The sequence below is a fragment of the Colossoma macropomum genome, unplaced genomic scaffold, assembly GCF_904425465.1.
Source record: "Colossoma macropomum unplaced genomic scaffold, Colossoma_macropomum, whole genome shotgun sequence".
Taxonomy (NCBI): domain Eukaryota; kingdom Metazoa; phylum Chordata; class Actinopteri; order Characiformes; family Serrasalmidae; genus Colossoma; species Colossoma macropomum.
Window position 1 is genome coordinate 1,646,866 of NW_023494801.1, and position 15,635 is coordinate 1,662,500.

The 15,635-nt window shown below is 38.7% G+C and overlaps 1 protein-coding gene across 1 annotated transcript in view; it reads right to left on the minus strand.

Annotated features, from left to right (window-relative positions):
* The window catches only part of nubp1 (nucleotide binding protein 1 (MinD homolog, E. coli)), an 80,808-nt gene that overhangs the window by 1,774 nt on the left and 63,399 nt on the right, over positions 1–15,635 (minus strand). The window lies entirely within an intron of this gene.

Consider the following 15,635-nt stretch of genomic DNA (forward strand, 5'->3'; position numbering starts at 1 on the left):
GATGAGATCGAGCCGTCCTCGTGCTATATAAAACATCACTTCTCCTATTTCTTCCTCCTCCGCTCCTTCTGAATTTCTGTGCAGCAGATGTGAGTGTGATGACTCAAACGCAGAAAAATCAGTTATTAGGATGCTTTCTGAAATCAGTGATTATCACAGGCAATATGGCCAAAATTTTGTGGACACCCCATCCCAATTATTAAGTTCAGGTGTTTCAGCCACACCCAATACTAACAGGTGTATAAAATCAAGCACAGCCATGGAATCTCCACAGATAAACACTGTCGAAGGACGGCACCTTCGCCACAGTCACACTCCAAAATCCCAGCGTGTGTTTTGCTAGTTTGCTTGCATTATCAATTGTACTCCAGACACTGAAAAAAGCACAAAGTAGAGGAATTTGGAGATCATTTTGTGGTATTTCTTCCAAATATCTACAACACCATTTCCAGAAAAGTTGGGACGCTGCGCAAATGTAAATAAAAAAAAGGATGCAATGATGTGCAAATCAAGTAAACCATATTTTTAAAAGAAAATACTACAAAGACAACATATCAAATGTTGAAACTGAGAAGTTTTATTGTTTTGTGAAAAATATATGCCATTTTGAATCTGATGTCAACAACACAGGGGGCCTGTTTACCACTGTGCTGAACGACACTCTGTAAGCGTTTGGGAACTGAGGAGACACTGCTGTAGTTTTGAAAGTGAAATGTTTCCTCATTCTAGTTTGATATAGGATTTCAGCTGCTCATCAGTTCAGGGTCTCTTCTGTTGGATTTTTCATTTCATAATGCGCCAGATGTTTTCAGTGGTGACAGGTCTGGACTTCAGGCAGGTCAGTTTAGCACCCAGATTCTTTTAATACGGAGCAATGCTGCTGTAATACATGCAGAATGTGGTTTTACATTGTCTTGCTGAAATAATCAAGGCCTTCCCTGAAAAAGACGTTGTCTGGATGGCAGCATATGTTGCTATATACCTGTATATATCAGTCAGCATTAATGGTGCCTTCACAGATGAGCACGTCACCCGTGCCATGTGTACTAATGCCCCCTACACCATCATGAATACTGGCTTTTGAACTGTGGACTGATAACAAGCTGAGTGGTCTTTAGCCCGGAGGACACAGTGTCCATGATTCTTTGTGTTTAAGAGTTTTAACTTGCATTTGTGGATGCAGTGATGAACTGTTTTCACAGACAGTGGTTTTCAGAAGTGTTTCTGAGCCCATGCAGTGATTTCCACTACAGAATCATGTCTGTTTTTAATGCAGTGCTGCCTGAGGGCCCAAAGATCACGGCCAGCAAATACTGGTTTTTGGCCTCGTCCCTTACATACAGAGATTTCTCCAGATTCTCTGAGTCTTTTAATGATAAAGTTCTTTGTTTAATAAAAGTTCTTTGTTATTTTATGTTGAGAAGCGTTTTTTTCTTGAATTGTTGCACTATTTGATCGTGCATGTTACTGATCTGTTGCCAATCAATCACCAGGTGTTTTTTTTTGTTTTTATAGTCTTTTTTTTGCCCCGTCCCAACTTTTTTGAAACGTGTTGTTTGCATAAAATTCAAAATGTGCATATTTTAAAAAAATATGAAATTTAATTTCTCAGTTTCAACATATGTTGTCTTTGCACTATTTTCAATTAAATATAGGGTTTAAATGATTTGCACATCATTGCATTTTGTTTTTATTTACATTTTGCACAGTATCCCAACTTTTGTATATTTTATTATTTTCATATTTCACTATTTTCTGTGTGAATGTGTTGTTACTGGTTACACTGAAGTGGAAGAAAACTTGATTTTGTAAACAAATAACATGATATGCTTTCAAATTGAAGCAAACCAATCAGCGCCCTCCCTTCAATAAACTCTGCCCCTTGTGACTGATATCCAACTTTAACAAGGCCTGATCACCTCTAACAAGCGTTCAGCGTTTACGCAGTGCCACTGGGTGTGGATACGTCTAAATCACAGCTGATACTGTAAGAGTTTGGAGGAGATATTTAAATGTCTCCCGTCTCCTAAACCATAACAGCTGGACAGCTAGAATAGTGCTTTTCCTCTTGATACTGAAGTCCAAAACAAATACTTTCATATTTTGTAGCTGGAGCTGGTCAGCAGGTGATATCAGCCTTGGTAATCGACCCAGTGAAGTGATGTTTGTTCTTATACAGTCCCACCATGACTGTCCTTCAAAAAGACCTGCGTGGTTCCCTGCAAACCTTCAAAACATGTTTAAAAGACCAAGGCCGTTACGATGGTGAAGGCATCCCAAACTCGTAATAGGTGATGTATTGTTTGGTCTTTCGTGCTGTTTATTCTCCTGTTCCTCTTCTAACCTTATGATTAAATACCTCACAGTGAAATGCCAGCTAAAATGCTGAACCAGTCTCTAAAGGGGGGGGGAAGAAAGGAGAAACAGAAGCAATATACGTCAAATTAGAGAAATTGCGGTTTTGGATTTTGTTTGCAATGCAGAACCTGCAAACACTCCACACCTGCCACATCCTCGCAAACTAGTAAAACATTAAAAAAAACGATTTCCAGATAAACAAGCCTGAGCCTCGATTAAAGATTCTCTGCCTTGACAATCAGCCTTACTGTGCCAAACTGCTTTCGTGGAGACATTATCAAAGTTGGCATCCACTACACATAAACCAGCCACTGTGTTGGGCAACCATTTCACATAAAAGAGCGACTACATGACTCTCAATCAGCGCATGCGTTTGGACTTTGGTATGTGTACATGACTGTAAACTTTTTATGATCTATGTTTATAGACTTGTCTGATTACACTTCTTTGGTAAGACAGGAGTTCTATCATTCAGGGACAGATCCAGGGGGCGGGGCCAAAGGGACACTGGCACCAGTAGAAATCGAATCGGCCTTTTAAGTACATCGTTAACTGCACCGTAGCCTTTCGGTAAAATCCACCGTTTTGAATAATGAATATGCCACTCACCCTAATCACGTAGATTTAAAGAAGAATTTTAAAGAAGAATTTTAAGCAGCAGATCACGGTCACTTATAGCCGTATGCAAAAATTTGGGCGCCCCTGGCAAAATTGCATTCACAATTTGGGAAAATAAGTCAACACATCTTCTACAGAGAGCACATTTTAACACACAGTTACTGTTTATTTGCTGAATTTAGAAAATTAGGAAGAGAATCAAAACAAAATGTGGCCTGTGGAAAAGTTATTTTACATTTTTATGTTTTCAAATATGTTAAACTCAGCAAATGAATCAAAACTGTGCAGTAAAATGTGCCACATTTAAGCTCCTTGTTCTACAGAGATATGTTTTAACTTTGAAAGTCAACAAATGTTGATGTATTTAAGTCTTAAGTGTGAGGATGTTTTTCTATTTTTCGCTTAGAAAAAAAATTATTCTGCATACAGTAAAAATAAACACATCTTACAGCAGAATAACAGTGTGTTATTCTGCTAGGTATCTTGCTTTGCTTGCTTTATTGAATACACTTCAGACAATTAAAAAAGCACCAAAAAGAGAAATTTGGAGATCATTTTGTGGTATCAAGTATCTGTTTTTCATAAAATTGTTTCCAGATTTTTTTTTATTCCACTACTTTGTGAAAACTTGATTTTCTAAACTAATAACATGAAAAATGTGCTCTTTTCAGTAAACTCCGCCCCTAGATTATTGACTGTCCAACTTTATCAAGGCTTGGTCACCCCTAACAAGCGTTAAGAGTTCCCGCAGTGCCTAAGCATGTCATTTAATTAAGGCCGTTCACACTTTTGCATACAACTGTATATACAGATAGTATTTTATGTTCTAGATGTTTTTAAGTCGTGATGTTTCAGAACTGCTGCTAGGGCTGGATAACATTAACTCAGCTAAAGTTACTGACATTCAGAGCCATAACTGAGCCAATAAAGGAAACTTCATGGAACAAAAGAGCACAAAAATGTGAACAATTAGCAGAGTTGGTTTCTTTTTCACAAATATCATCTCCTTCTTTAACAGTCGTCAAACAGTGCGCAAAAAAGCTTAATATGTGTGAATTATCATTGTTAATTACAGTATAGATTTTAAAGATCTGCTACTAGAATCACTGAATGTTTACCGGCCCAGAATACGTCTCTGATATAACACAAATAGAGAGTGAGAGCGTCTCTTAGATTCATGGAGTCAGGGGGGGAGATTCCACAAAGCAAGATTAAGACAACTTAAGCCAAGAGATCAGGACTGTCCAATAGGAATGTCCCTCAGCTCTTTTCCTGTTGGACTAGTTTGACTTTGGGCTTAAGTTATCTGGCTAAACTGAAAAATGCTTTGTTAAATACCCTCCAGGACAGCCAGTCAGTGTTTAGCTGTTGTGCTGCTACAACTGGAAAAAACAGCCAGAAGATCTTAAATGAGCTCCAAACACAGCAGTTTTTAAATCCAGGTTAAAAACGTTTCTCTTTTCTTGTGTCTATGATTGAACATTTACACTCTGCTCTAACTGCACTTTACCTTTAATAAGCCCTTTGTCTTTAACGTCTTTGTTTTTCATTTAGCGTGCACCTTTTACTTCCTTTTAACACTTTCTTTTCCTTTTTACTGATTTTCGCTCTTAAGCACTTTGTCTTTATTTTGATGTATCTTTTGCCTTTATTTATATAAAGCACACTGAACTGCCTTTGTGTATGAATTGTTCTGTATACACAAACATGTCTTGTTTTGATTTCAGTGAAGCGATGTAGACACTATGACAGTGAAGCTAGTGGCAATCAGTGGGGTCCAAGCACTACACACTACTATAAAGCCAGTACGGCATTTATCAGAATGGCCTATACTAATGTTCTTTCAGAGAAGTTGGGCTTTTGCAGACTCCCACATGTAGGAGTCCAGAATATTTCCTCAGTGTAACATCTAAGTTTTCAGTGAATGTCATTCTAAGGGAACACATGTGATAGGGGACCTATTTCAAGACAACACTACAACGTCATTTCAGCGGCTGCACAAAAAATTTATATTTTAAAGCAAGATTGCTACGTATTTCTGCAAATTCATCACTATATTCTGCAAAACTGAAGTCATGATGGACACCCCCTCATAGAAGTGAGGTGGATTTTTTCCATTAACACAAAAAATGCAGCTTATTTTATGGCAAAAGTTATTTATACTTTCTCAGGTTTACAATTTCAAAGCTTGGGTTGGGTAACATATATAGATGATTGGCGGGAGGCCATAGAGTCCGTGAGAAGTACTTTTCTCTGAAGCAGACTAAATTAAACACAATACAAGATATTATACAACTACATATAGCATCAGTGATACTGAATAGAATTGATCATAACACTTCACTTCTCTGTGTGATGTGCCACACAAGCTCTATTTTCATTATTTCTAAGAGTATGAATATATATATATATACACTCACACACACATTTATATATATTAGTATCCGGGGGAAGCAACTTATTTTTTATAAAGATTTGAAGACCATCTATAGAACTTCTGCCTTCTGAACTCAGACACCATCTTAGAAGGTCAGGAGTCTTCATAATGGAAACCCCCTCTAAGTCCAGATGGTATGTGGTGACTGTGGGAACCTAATAAAGGGAAGTGCAATATATGGGATCAGCAGTGCCCAGTTTTAGAAAACTGTGAAGGATGTAGAATTTTGTTTCTTGAATATATCGTTTAAATCCTAAAACCAATAAAATGTATGTAAAAAAAAAAAGAATGGCCTATATTTACAATAACTGTTGAAGAGGAGATGTTCTGTTCACTGACCTTTCGGTCTTGGTATGGTAAGCAATAAGGTTTTAAACAAGTAAGACAATATATCTGGAAAGCAGTACAAGTTTTGACATGACTTGTATTTGCATAGTTATTGAACTAAAGAAAACAAGACACTGTTATACCAATGAATATAATCTGTCATGTTACGTATCAGGGTTCCAGTAAAGTGTTACCCAAAAAGACTGTAGAATCGCCACTGATCCCATGTGGTGTGAATGTGCTTTTGCTGTGGAATCACTGAGGAAAATCTCTGAACACTGTGTTGTTATGGCAATAAATACTGATTGCTTGAGTTGTGGCAGTTCAAGAGGCCAGACATGCAGGTTGAACATTTACATCTGTCATTAAAATTGCTCAATGAATGCAAGTAGTAATGCTATGAAACTGTAAATGTTTAATATGGCCAATAATGCACTGTTAGTGCAAACATGTCACAGGGAATGCTTTTATGTTTTTTTGACTAAATGTAATCTGTTTTGTCCTCTCAACAAAAATCAAACAACAACAACACTTTGTCCATTTTATTGAAGTAACTAAATTAGTGCAAAACCTACTATTTTAAATTTAATGTTGTACTAGCTTATTATATAAAACCCACATCTATAAGTGCACTGAGAAAAGCATGCTCTGATTGTGATGTTGGCTTGACAAAGTCAGCTTTCTGTTCTTCGATTTATTACTCTATGGTTTTTTTTTTGTAGAACAACAAAACTTGTACCTTAGCAACCACCTGGGATAATACAGCAATGGCCAAGCAACACTTTGGCAACCGCCTGGGATACCACAGAACCGCCTAGCAACACCTTAGCAAGTGCATGGGATAACATAGAAACTACACAGCAACACCTTAGTAACCTCCTGGGATACTGTAGCAACAGCCTAGCAACACCTTAGCAACCACCTGGGATAGCATGACATCTACACAGTAACACCGCAGTAACCTCCTGAGATACCACAGCAATAGCCTAGCAACACTTTAGCAACTGCCTAGCAATACCTAAGCATCCATCTGGTACACCACAGGAATGGCTTAGCAAGACCTCAGCAACCACCTGGGATTTCACAACAACTTCAAGTTTAAACTTAAATTTAAATTACTAAGTTATCATCATACATTATTATTATTATAAATTATATAATTTACACAAGGATTTAAACAACCACTAAAAAAGCAATTACCAAATTAAAATAAATAACTTTTTTCATGACTTTTAGCAGCAAAAACTACAACCAGCCCTCCTTAAATTAGACATCAGCCTTTCACAGTTCAAAGAACTCTAAGTTTTCACCGGCAGTTACTGTGAAAATCAGAAAGGGGCCAATTGTTTTTCACGCCGGTGTTCATCTTCAATCTACTGCTGTTCCATTTGTCTTACACATCAGTGCCTCGCTGACAGTCACATGCTCTGCTTGCACAAACTGTAGGTAAGTACCCAGAGTGTAACAAATGCCAAAAATAACGGTGTTTTCCTCCCGCTCTGAAGACCACCATGACTTTCCAAACCCCCGCGCGGTGATTAAACAGTCATTTCATTATCGTCGCTGCAGCCCTGCACAAAGCGGATTACACATTTAGGATCAGAAGCCACAACACGCCTCCACACCCCCACTCAGACACACTGCACTGACTGTCATCCTTCCTGGGCTGTTGTTCTAAAGAATGACTTTGTTGACAGGAAAGGTGTAGCAGATGAAAAGAAAACGAGTTGGGAATTTCTGATTTGTTGGCGTAAAAATCATATATTACTATAATATAGCTGGTCACATGGTGGCCCACATGGCCTGCTAGCACACTGGTAAGTACCACATTAACCACAAGGCAGACATACAATATTAAAGGTACTTCCCCGGTCACGGGCCTCGGTGACGTTCAATACCCTTCTTTCAGCAACAATTACTTAAAAAGTCAATAAGTTTAGCTCAGGGGTCGGAAACCCAAACGTTAAGGAGAGCCGTTTTGTCCTCTCAACAAAAATCAAACCACCTTGGGAGCCACAACACTTTATGTCCATTTTATTGAAGTAACATTTTACCATCTTGGCTGAAAATATGTCTTAATATAATGTACTAGAATAGGCTAAACAAACACAATATGAACAAAAGCACAGACTTACTCTGCTCTGCTTTAAGCTTTAGCTCAGCTATAGCTGCTTTTCTCACATCTCCAGCAGGAAACTTTTCCACAGAAGTAAAACAGTTTCTTGTAAAATGTCTCTCAACGTTCGACTTTTTACAAAGTCATGAGGATGAAGTCGCTTCTTATTCGCCAACATCTTGTACCAATTTTCCCGGTCCACCTTAAATAGTAGCTGAGGCACCAGAACGCAACTGCTGCACCATTTAAGGTGAAACGGGAAAATTCAAACAAGAAGCTGGCGAAAGAGAAACTGACTTCAGCCTTGTGACTTTTTGTGTTTGTCAGTTTCTCACTGCAGATTAAACGTATCAGGAAACCAGCTGGAGTGATTATAAATGCACTATAAGTGATTATAAATGCAAATAAGTCCATTCGCCTCCAAATGATCAATATTTGTCTTAAATCTTTGCCGTTTTGTTAGCTACTAGCTAGGCGAGACTGTTGTCTGCGTTGCTATGGTGACCAGCAGTCTGCGCTGATCTTCAGGGTTAAAGGGTGAATCAGCAGTTCTACATTAACTCCAGAGTTTAAGACCATTTATTGTTAAACTGTGTTGAACGATCAGCAGAGCTTTATTTTACTGTAAAGGAGGATTATTTTATTTTTACCTACAAATCTGATTCAGCTGTGGAGCAACAGGACAGTAAAAGAGCCGCATGTTGCCGACCGCTGGTTTAGCTAATAAAGATTCAGTCATAGTTTTAGTTAAGCTACTGTAAAAGTGAAACACCACCTTTCATTTATTTAATTTCAGGTCAAAACAGCCAAGTTATTCATTTCTCAGCAGCAGAAAACACACATAGAAAATTACACAACAAATAAACAGAATATTAGATTTTTCAGTATTTAGTGTGTGAACTGAGACCTGTATATGTATATTCATATCTGCATATCTACAGATAATCACACATCTCTTTAGCTCCTTTCACATCAGCTCTTTACTAATATTCTATTGTATTTATAGTAATTTTATATTATTTGTCCTCGAGAGAAATTCTTGTTGATACAGGTTTGTGTGCTGGTCTGGTCTGTTGCATTTCATATGTGTGACTCACCAAGACAGATTCCTTTTATGTGTGACACACCTGGAAAAGTGATTCGGATTCACCTTTCCCGTTATTCCAGCTTCTGTTCTTTTCAGGAGACTCACTTTCAGTTCCTCAAAGAATCTGCAGACACACCTCCAAAGTTCAGTCTTAGAAGCTGGTTGATCATTTTCTGAAGTAATCAAACACATTCAGTGGTGTTGAGGTCTGGACTCTGGGGTGGTCAGTCCATCGTTCAGCTTCTTTGTTTGATGTGTCCGTCTCCTTTTCTCAGTGAGGTTCTTCTTGACAGCTACACATCCTTTCAGACCCACAGCGCTGAGTCGTCTTCTCACAGTGGAAGGATGGACAGAAACACCTGTGGATGTTTTCAGATCTGATCAGCTTGATTTTCTCCTCTCTCTCAGAGATGAAAGCTTTAAGCGCTGTTTATCTGATGGGGGCAATTCTGGGGTTGACCAGGTCTTCCAGGTGGTTGTTAGGAGCCACATTTTCTCTGCAGCTTTAATCACTTATTTTTCTTGATTCAGTTCACATTTTATTGAGTCAAGCTCAGAGCTCACTTTTAATGAACATGTGGAAACACTTCTCAGCGCTTAATTACAATTCTACATTTCATTGGTGTTTATCTTTTCATATATGATTTTAAAGTAATAATCATAGTTTCTGCTATTAGTGTTAAGCTTTCTCAGCTCTCCGTAAAGCACTCTTCCGTTGCCACTGGTATGAAAAGTGCTCTATAAATAAATATATTTTTATTATTTCAATTATTAGAATTATTACATTAGAGGTGATGTCCAAGAGCCACCCAACTGAGAAAAGGTCAAAAGCCATACTCAGACTGGATTTACTGTACACGGGGTTCTTCGGTGATTTCCACTTTTACAGGTGCTACGCTGTGAATCTATTTGTGTTTTTTTTTGTCCTCCCCTGAGAAAAAAACTCCATGAACATACAAATTACCTACTGTTCAACGGACATCTGATAAATACAGTCCTGTCTGAACACGCATTTCTGTGGTTTTCGAGGATTTTCCGCATTGGCAAAAAACAGTTTGTACATCATCTTCTAGCATTTGGAAGCCTTTCAGCCGTGTACCTCATATGGGTGGCAGAACTTCTCCATCCTCTCTACACTGGGAGAAGATCAGCAGGAGAAGTCTTTTAGAGAAGTGAGGCTGTTTGTCCTCCCCCTTTGCAGCTATAACAGCTTCCACTCTTCTGGGAAGCTTCTACAAGATGTTGGAGAGTCTGTGGGAATTTCTGCCCATTCATCCAGAAGAGCATTTGTGAGGTCAGACACTGATGTTGGATGAGAGGTCCTGGCTTACAATCTCCGCTCTTGTTCATCACAAAGGTGTGTGATGGGGTTGAGGTCAGGGCTCTGTGAGGGCCAGTCAAGTTCTTCCACACCAAACTCACCCAGTCAGGCCTTTATGGAGCTGCTTTGTGCTCTGGGGTTCAGTCATGCTGGAACAGAAAGGTTCTTCCCCAAACTGTTAGAAGTGTACAACTGTCCAAAATGTCTTGGTGCTGAGCATTAAGATTTCCCTTCACTGGAACTAAGGGTTCTAGACCAACCCCTGAAAAACAGCCCCATATCATCATCCCTCCTCCACCAAACTTTACAGCTGGCACAGTGCAGTCAGGCAGGTAACGTTCTCCTGGCATTCGCCAAACCCAGACTCGTCCATCAGACTGACCGATAGAGAAGCTGATTCGTCACTCCACAGAATACGTTTTCACTGCTCCAGAGTCCAGTGGTGGCGCTCTACTCCACTCCATCCGACGCTTGGCATTGTGTATTTTGATCTTAGTCTTCTGTGTAGCTGTTTGGCCATGGAAACCCATTTTGTGAAGCTCCTAACGCTCAGTTCTTTTGCTAATTTTGCTTCCAGAGGCCATTTGGAACTCTTTAGTGATGATTCAACGGAGCATAGGCACTGTGCGCTTCAGCACTCGCCAGCCCCACTCTGTGAGTTCGCGTGGTTTACCACTGCGTGGCTGACACTTCCATTTCACAATAACATCACTTACAGTTGACAGGGGCAGACCTAGCAGCACAGACATTTCACAAACTGACTTGTGGTAAAGGTGACAGCGCCATGTTTTTTTTTATAATTTTAATTTTTTTAAATTTTTACCCGATTTTCTCCCCAATTTAGTCGTCTCCAATTCCACCCGCTAGTTAGGACTCCCCCAATCACACGATGCTATCAACGCTAGGAGGGTGAAGGCTAACACATTTGCATTACAGCAAAACAGCCTCATGTGGTCTATAATGCAACGTGAGCAAAGAAATAGTTAACAGCTATTTCGTGAAAATCATATTTTGGTGATTTTCAGTTCTCATAAATTATTAAGATGTATTGGTGATGATCATCTGTTACTACTACCTAGCTGAGTGAGACAGACAGACAGACAGATAGACAGACAGACAGATGGCACATAAACTTACATACATATTAGAGTAATTCTATATTATATTCATAAAACATTGATGACATTCAATATCGCGATGCTGCCTGAAAACATGAGTGAGTTAAAGCCAGCATTTATGAAGTAAATGACCCTGTGCTTCCTGAGAGCTGCACTGTACTAAAATAACTCCTTACAAGTCAGGCAGTGTCTATTCTTCCGTTTCCTTCGATTACAATCAGACTAAAAGAACCTATTATAATATTAACCAGACAGAAAGCGCACTTCTACAAAGCAAGCCTTATTATCTATTTAATGTTTTTAGATTTTAAACTGTACTTTTCAGTTCGCTGTCGGGCAAAATGAGACCAGTGTCTTATGGGCATCGTCTAATGGATATAATACACACTGTCTATTGAAAACGTCACTAAAACATTGCTGAAACAGAAAAGCAATATTATAGGATGTCAATATCATACTGGCACAGCATGCCTTCCCAGTTACCATGTCCAAAAAAGAAGAAATACTAGCTATTTTTCAACTAATTACTGTTTTGTTTGATATTTGTCTGTAAAGCTAGTTAGCATCTAACAAATTCCAGTTTATTTATTATTTTCTTACAGTTGCTGAGGTCATGGTCTCTGTGTCACACTCTCCATTAGATTTGTTAGATCAGTCAGCCAATCAGCCGCACAGAAAACTACCATCTCAGGGCGCTGGAGGAAACTCGACCAATCAGGTTCACGTTACTTTAAAACAAAAGGCCACATTTTCTCCAATCGAAAGCTTCAGACCACAGGTTTACTCAACACAGACAATGTAACGCTGCCTCCTATAAAAACAGGCACTAATTGTAAATTCATGTAACTAATTAACTAATTAACTTTAGAGGTAATTAGTGCTGTATTATTGTGATCATTCTGCCTGTTATGGCTAAAGGGCTGTGTATATTCAAAGTGTTCTGATGACGTCATGCAATCACACTGCTTTAAGTTCATTCAGAAGCACAGTGGCATTTTATTATGAGATAAAGCCATAACCGACCCAGCAAAGGCAGTAAAACACGCTTTATTGGAACACTTCCTTTAAATCTCAATTTTTAAAGCATATTAATTGATATATTTCAGTGTATTGCCTTGATCATGTTTGATTTGTTGCTGTAGTGATAACAAATGAAATCTAAATGGCTGAGATTTCCCACTGCGTCCCAAACCGCATACTAGCTCACTAAATAGCAAAAAATAACACGTATGGGTCATTCTACAGAAACGTCCACTTTTCTGTCTTTTCATAGGAGTCACGAGTCACTGGTGTTACCTGTCCTCACTGCACATAATAACGGTAACACCAGAGACATTTTAATGAACAATGCATTTTACTAAATGGCTGCTACGGAGCATCAAACCACATGTTGTCAATCATGGAATATCCACTAAAATATGGAATTTAATCCATTTGTATTCTATTTTTTCACAGTTACCTCAGAATAAAGTCGGTCACTCCAGTGACTTCAGCTAAAAGCTTCATATGAAATCATGAGCTAAATGAGAAAATCTCTGATAACTGAGAGCCACAGTGGACTCACCATGAGCTTTTCTTCATAGATCCTCAGAAAACAGGTAAAAGGAGGTAAAGATAAAAAATAAGATTTTTTGTTATGCAGTGACACGACTCCTGGGGACCACAACTTTCATTATATATTTTATAATATTTGTTTGGCATTTGTTTTCTTTATTTCATTTAATTTGTATATTTCATAGTCATGTATAGATTACTGTAGTTAAAATTGCAGAAAAATGTGTTTTTTTCTTCAAAATATGTCCTCAGCCTTCACACATGACTGTGAGGACAAGCACTTTTGTGGTGCTTGGAATTCTAGATAATTGATTTAAAAACCAATATTGCTAAATTGCTGGATCAAGAAGGTGTAACTGTTAAAATAACATTGTTTTATTTTAAAATATAAATAAACTGTAACCCTAACATGGTTTTTAAGTGTAATATATCTGTAGATGCTAGGGACACAAAAATGGACATTTCTGTAGAATGACCCATATACCAGTACAAGTGCACTCATTAGTGTAGGTGGTGAAGTATAGAAGTGTGTGGTTTGGGTTGCAGCATTAGATCAGAGTTGCTTTGACTCCAGTCATGTTAAGCTAAGTTACAGAGAGACTAGATGTCTCTGTGGAGCTGTCAATTTTTCTGTAGTGTTTTTTTTGTCCTTTTTTATGTAACAACTTTTACTAAACGTTGGAATATATATTACTGTTTGTGCATCAGAGATTCACAACCCGCTTCAATTGAGTCCGAGGCCAGTCTCGAATCTTTAGTAGAGTGTTTGAGTTTAGTCTCATTACTGGCAGGCACTGCATTGTACAAAATTAAACCTACTAAACACCTTTCACTTTCAGTACGGCTTCAAAGAACATTCACTACAGAAAGAACTTTAGTCTGAAGGACAGAACTGAAATGCTATGTGCAATAAGAGCAGCGTTAAAAGGAAAGAGGCTACAGAAAACAGCAAAACAACTTGAAACAGTTGGTTAGTCTGTAGTTTGTATTGCAGGTGTGCTAGCTAGAGTAATAACCAATCAGGCTCAAGTTTAGTGAGTTTTTCAAGGAATATGATCTGTAACTTACAAACCCAATTCCAAAAAAAGTTTGGACAGTATGTGAAATATAAATAAAAACAATCCACTTCGGTCTGCATATAAACAAAAACAGCACAAGAACAAGATATAGACTAGGAATGTTGTTAAGTGTTCACAAAATATTTTAAAACAGGTGATGTAATCATGCTGGGGTCCCAAAGGAGCTTCAAAAAAAGAATCCTTTATGAGCGAGGATGGGCCGAGGCTTGCTGCCTTCCCAAAAAGCGATCCAAAAAATCCAAAAGTTTAAGAAACAACATTCTTCAAAGAGCGTTTGCAGGGATTATAGGTGTTTTGTTCTCTATGGTGCTTATCATCAAAAGAAAAGGTCTCCAAAAAAACAACTGAATGCCCATGACCTTCGACCCCTGCATGAAAAACAGGCATGTTACTGTTGCTAATAAACAGAATTTATTGCTGCATCCACAAATGCAAGTTGAGGCTGTACTCTGCACAGTGGAAGCCATATATCAACAACATCCAGAAACGCCGCCGACTTCTCTGGGCTTGAGCTCTTCTGAAATGGACTGATGCTCAGTGAAAACATGTATTGTGGTCCGACGAGTCCACTTTTCAGATTGTTTATGGAAATAATGAATGCCGAGTTCTCTGGGCTAAAGAAGAAAAGGACCGTTCAGATTGTTAGAAAAGTGAGCATCTGTCATGTGGAGGGGTATTAATGCATAACCTGAACACCTGTGAAACCACCATTAATGCTGAAAGATATATAGACATTTTGGAACAACATATGCTGCCTTCTAGACCACGTCTTTTTCAGGAAAATCCATGCTTATTTCAACATAACACAGGGTGTGGGTGCCAGACTCGACTGCGGAAGACAAGTGGTGCACTATGAAGCCAAAATACAAAAATTCAAAATACAAAAACTCCCACGGTTGCACAGCTGAAGACTTGTATAAGAAAGACAAAAAACTCAGCTTTTAAAACTGGATCAGTTTGTGTCTTCAGTCCCCAAATGATTATTAACTGCTGTTAAAAGGGAAGGTGAGGTAACACAGTGGTAAACATGCTCCCAACTTTTTCCAAAACAGGCATCATATTTGGAGTGACCATACAAAAAAACACAATGAACTTCATACAGTAAAACATTTAATATTATGTTTCTGTACTGTTTTCAGTTCAATACAGGTCAAACTGAATTTACTAATTACCACTTTCTGTTTTTACTGGCATTTCGCAAACTGTCCCAACTTTTTGGAATTGGATTTGGACTAAAACTTCAGTTTGGTATCCAAACTACATGCGAGACACCCTTTCAAGTTGTTCTGCCTCTTTCCTTTAAACACCGCCTTTACTGTAACACTGCAGTTCTCTCTTTCAGACTGAAGGTTTTTCTGACACGAAAAACTTGAGAACAGCATCACCGCCTCTGACCACAAGACCCTACAGCGAATAGTGAGGAAAGCTGAGAGGATCATTGGGGTCTCTCTCCCCTCCATCATGGACATCTACACCACACGCTGCATCCGCAAAGCCAACAATTGTGAACGACCCCATCCATCCCTCACACTCTTTTCACTGCTGCCGTCTGGCAGAAGGCACCGGAGCATCCGTGCCATCACTGCCAGACACTGCAACAGCTTTGTTCCTCTTTGTTCC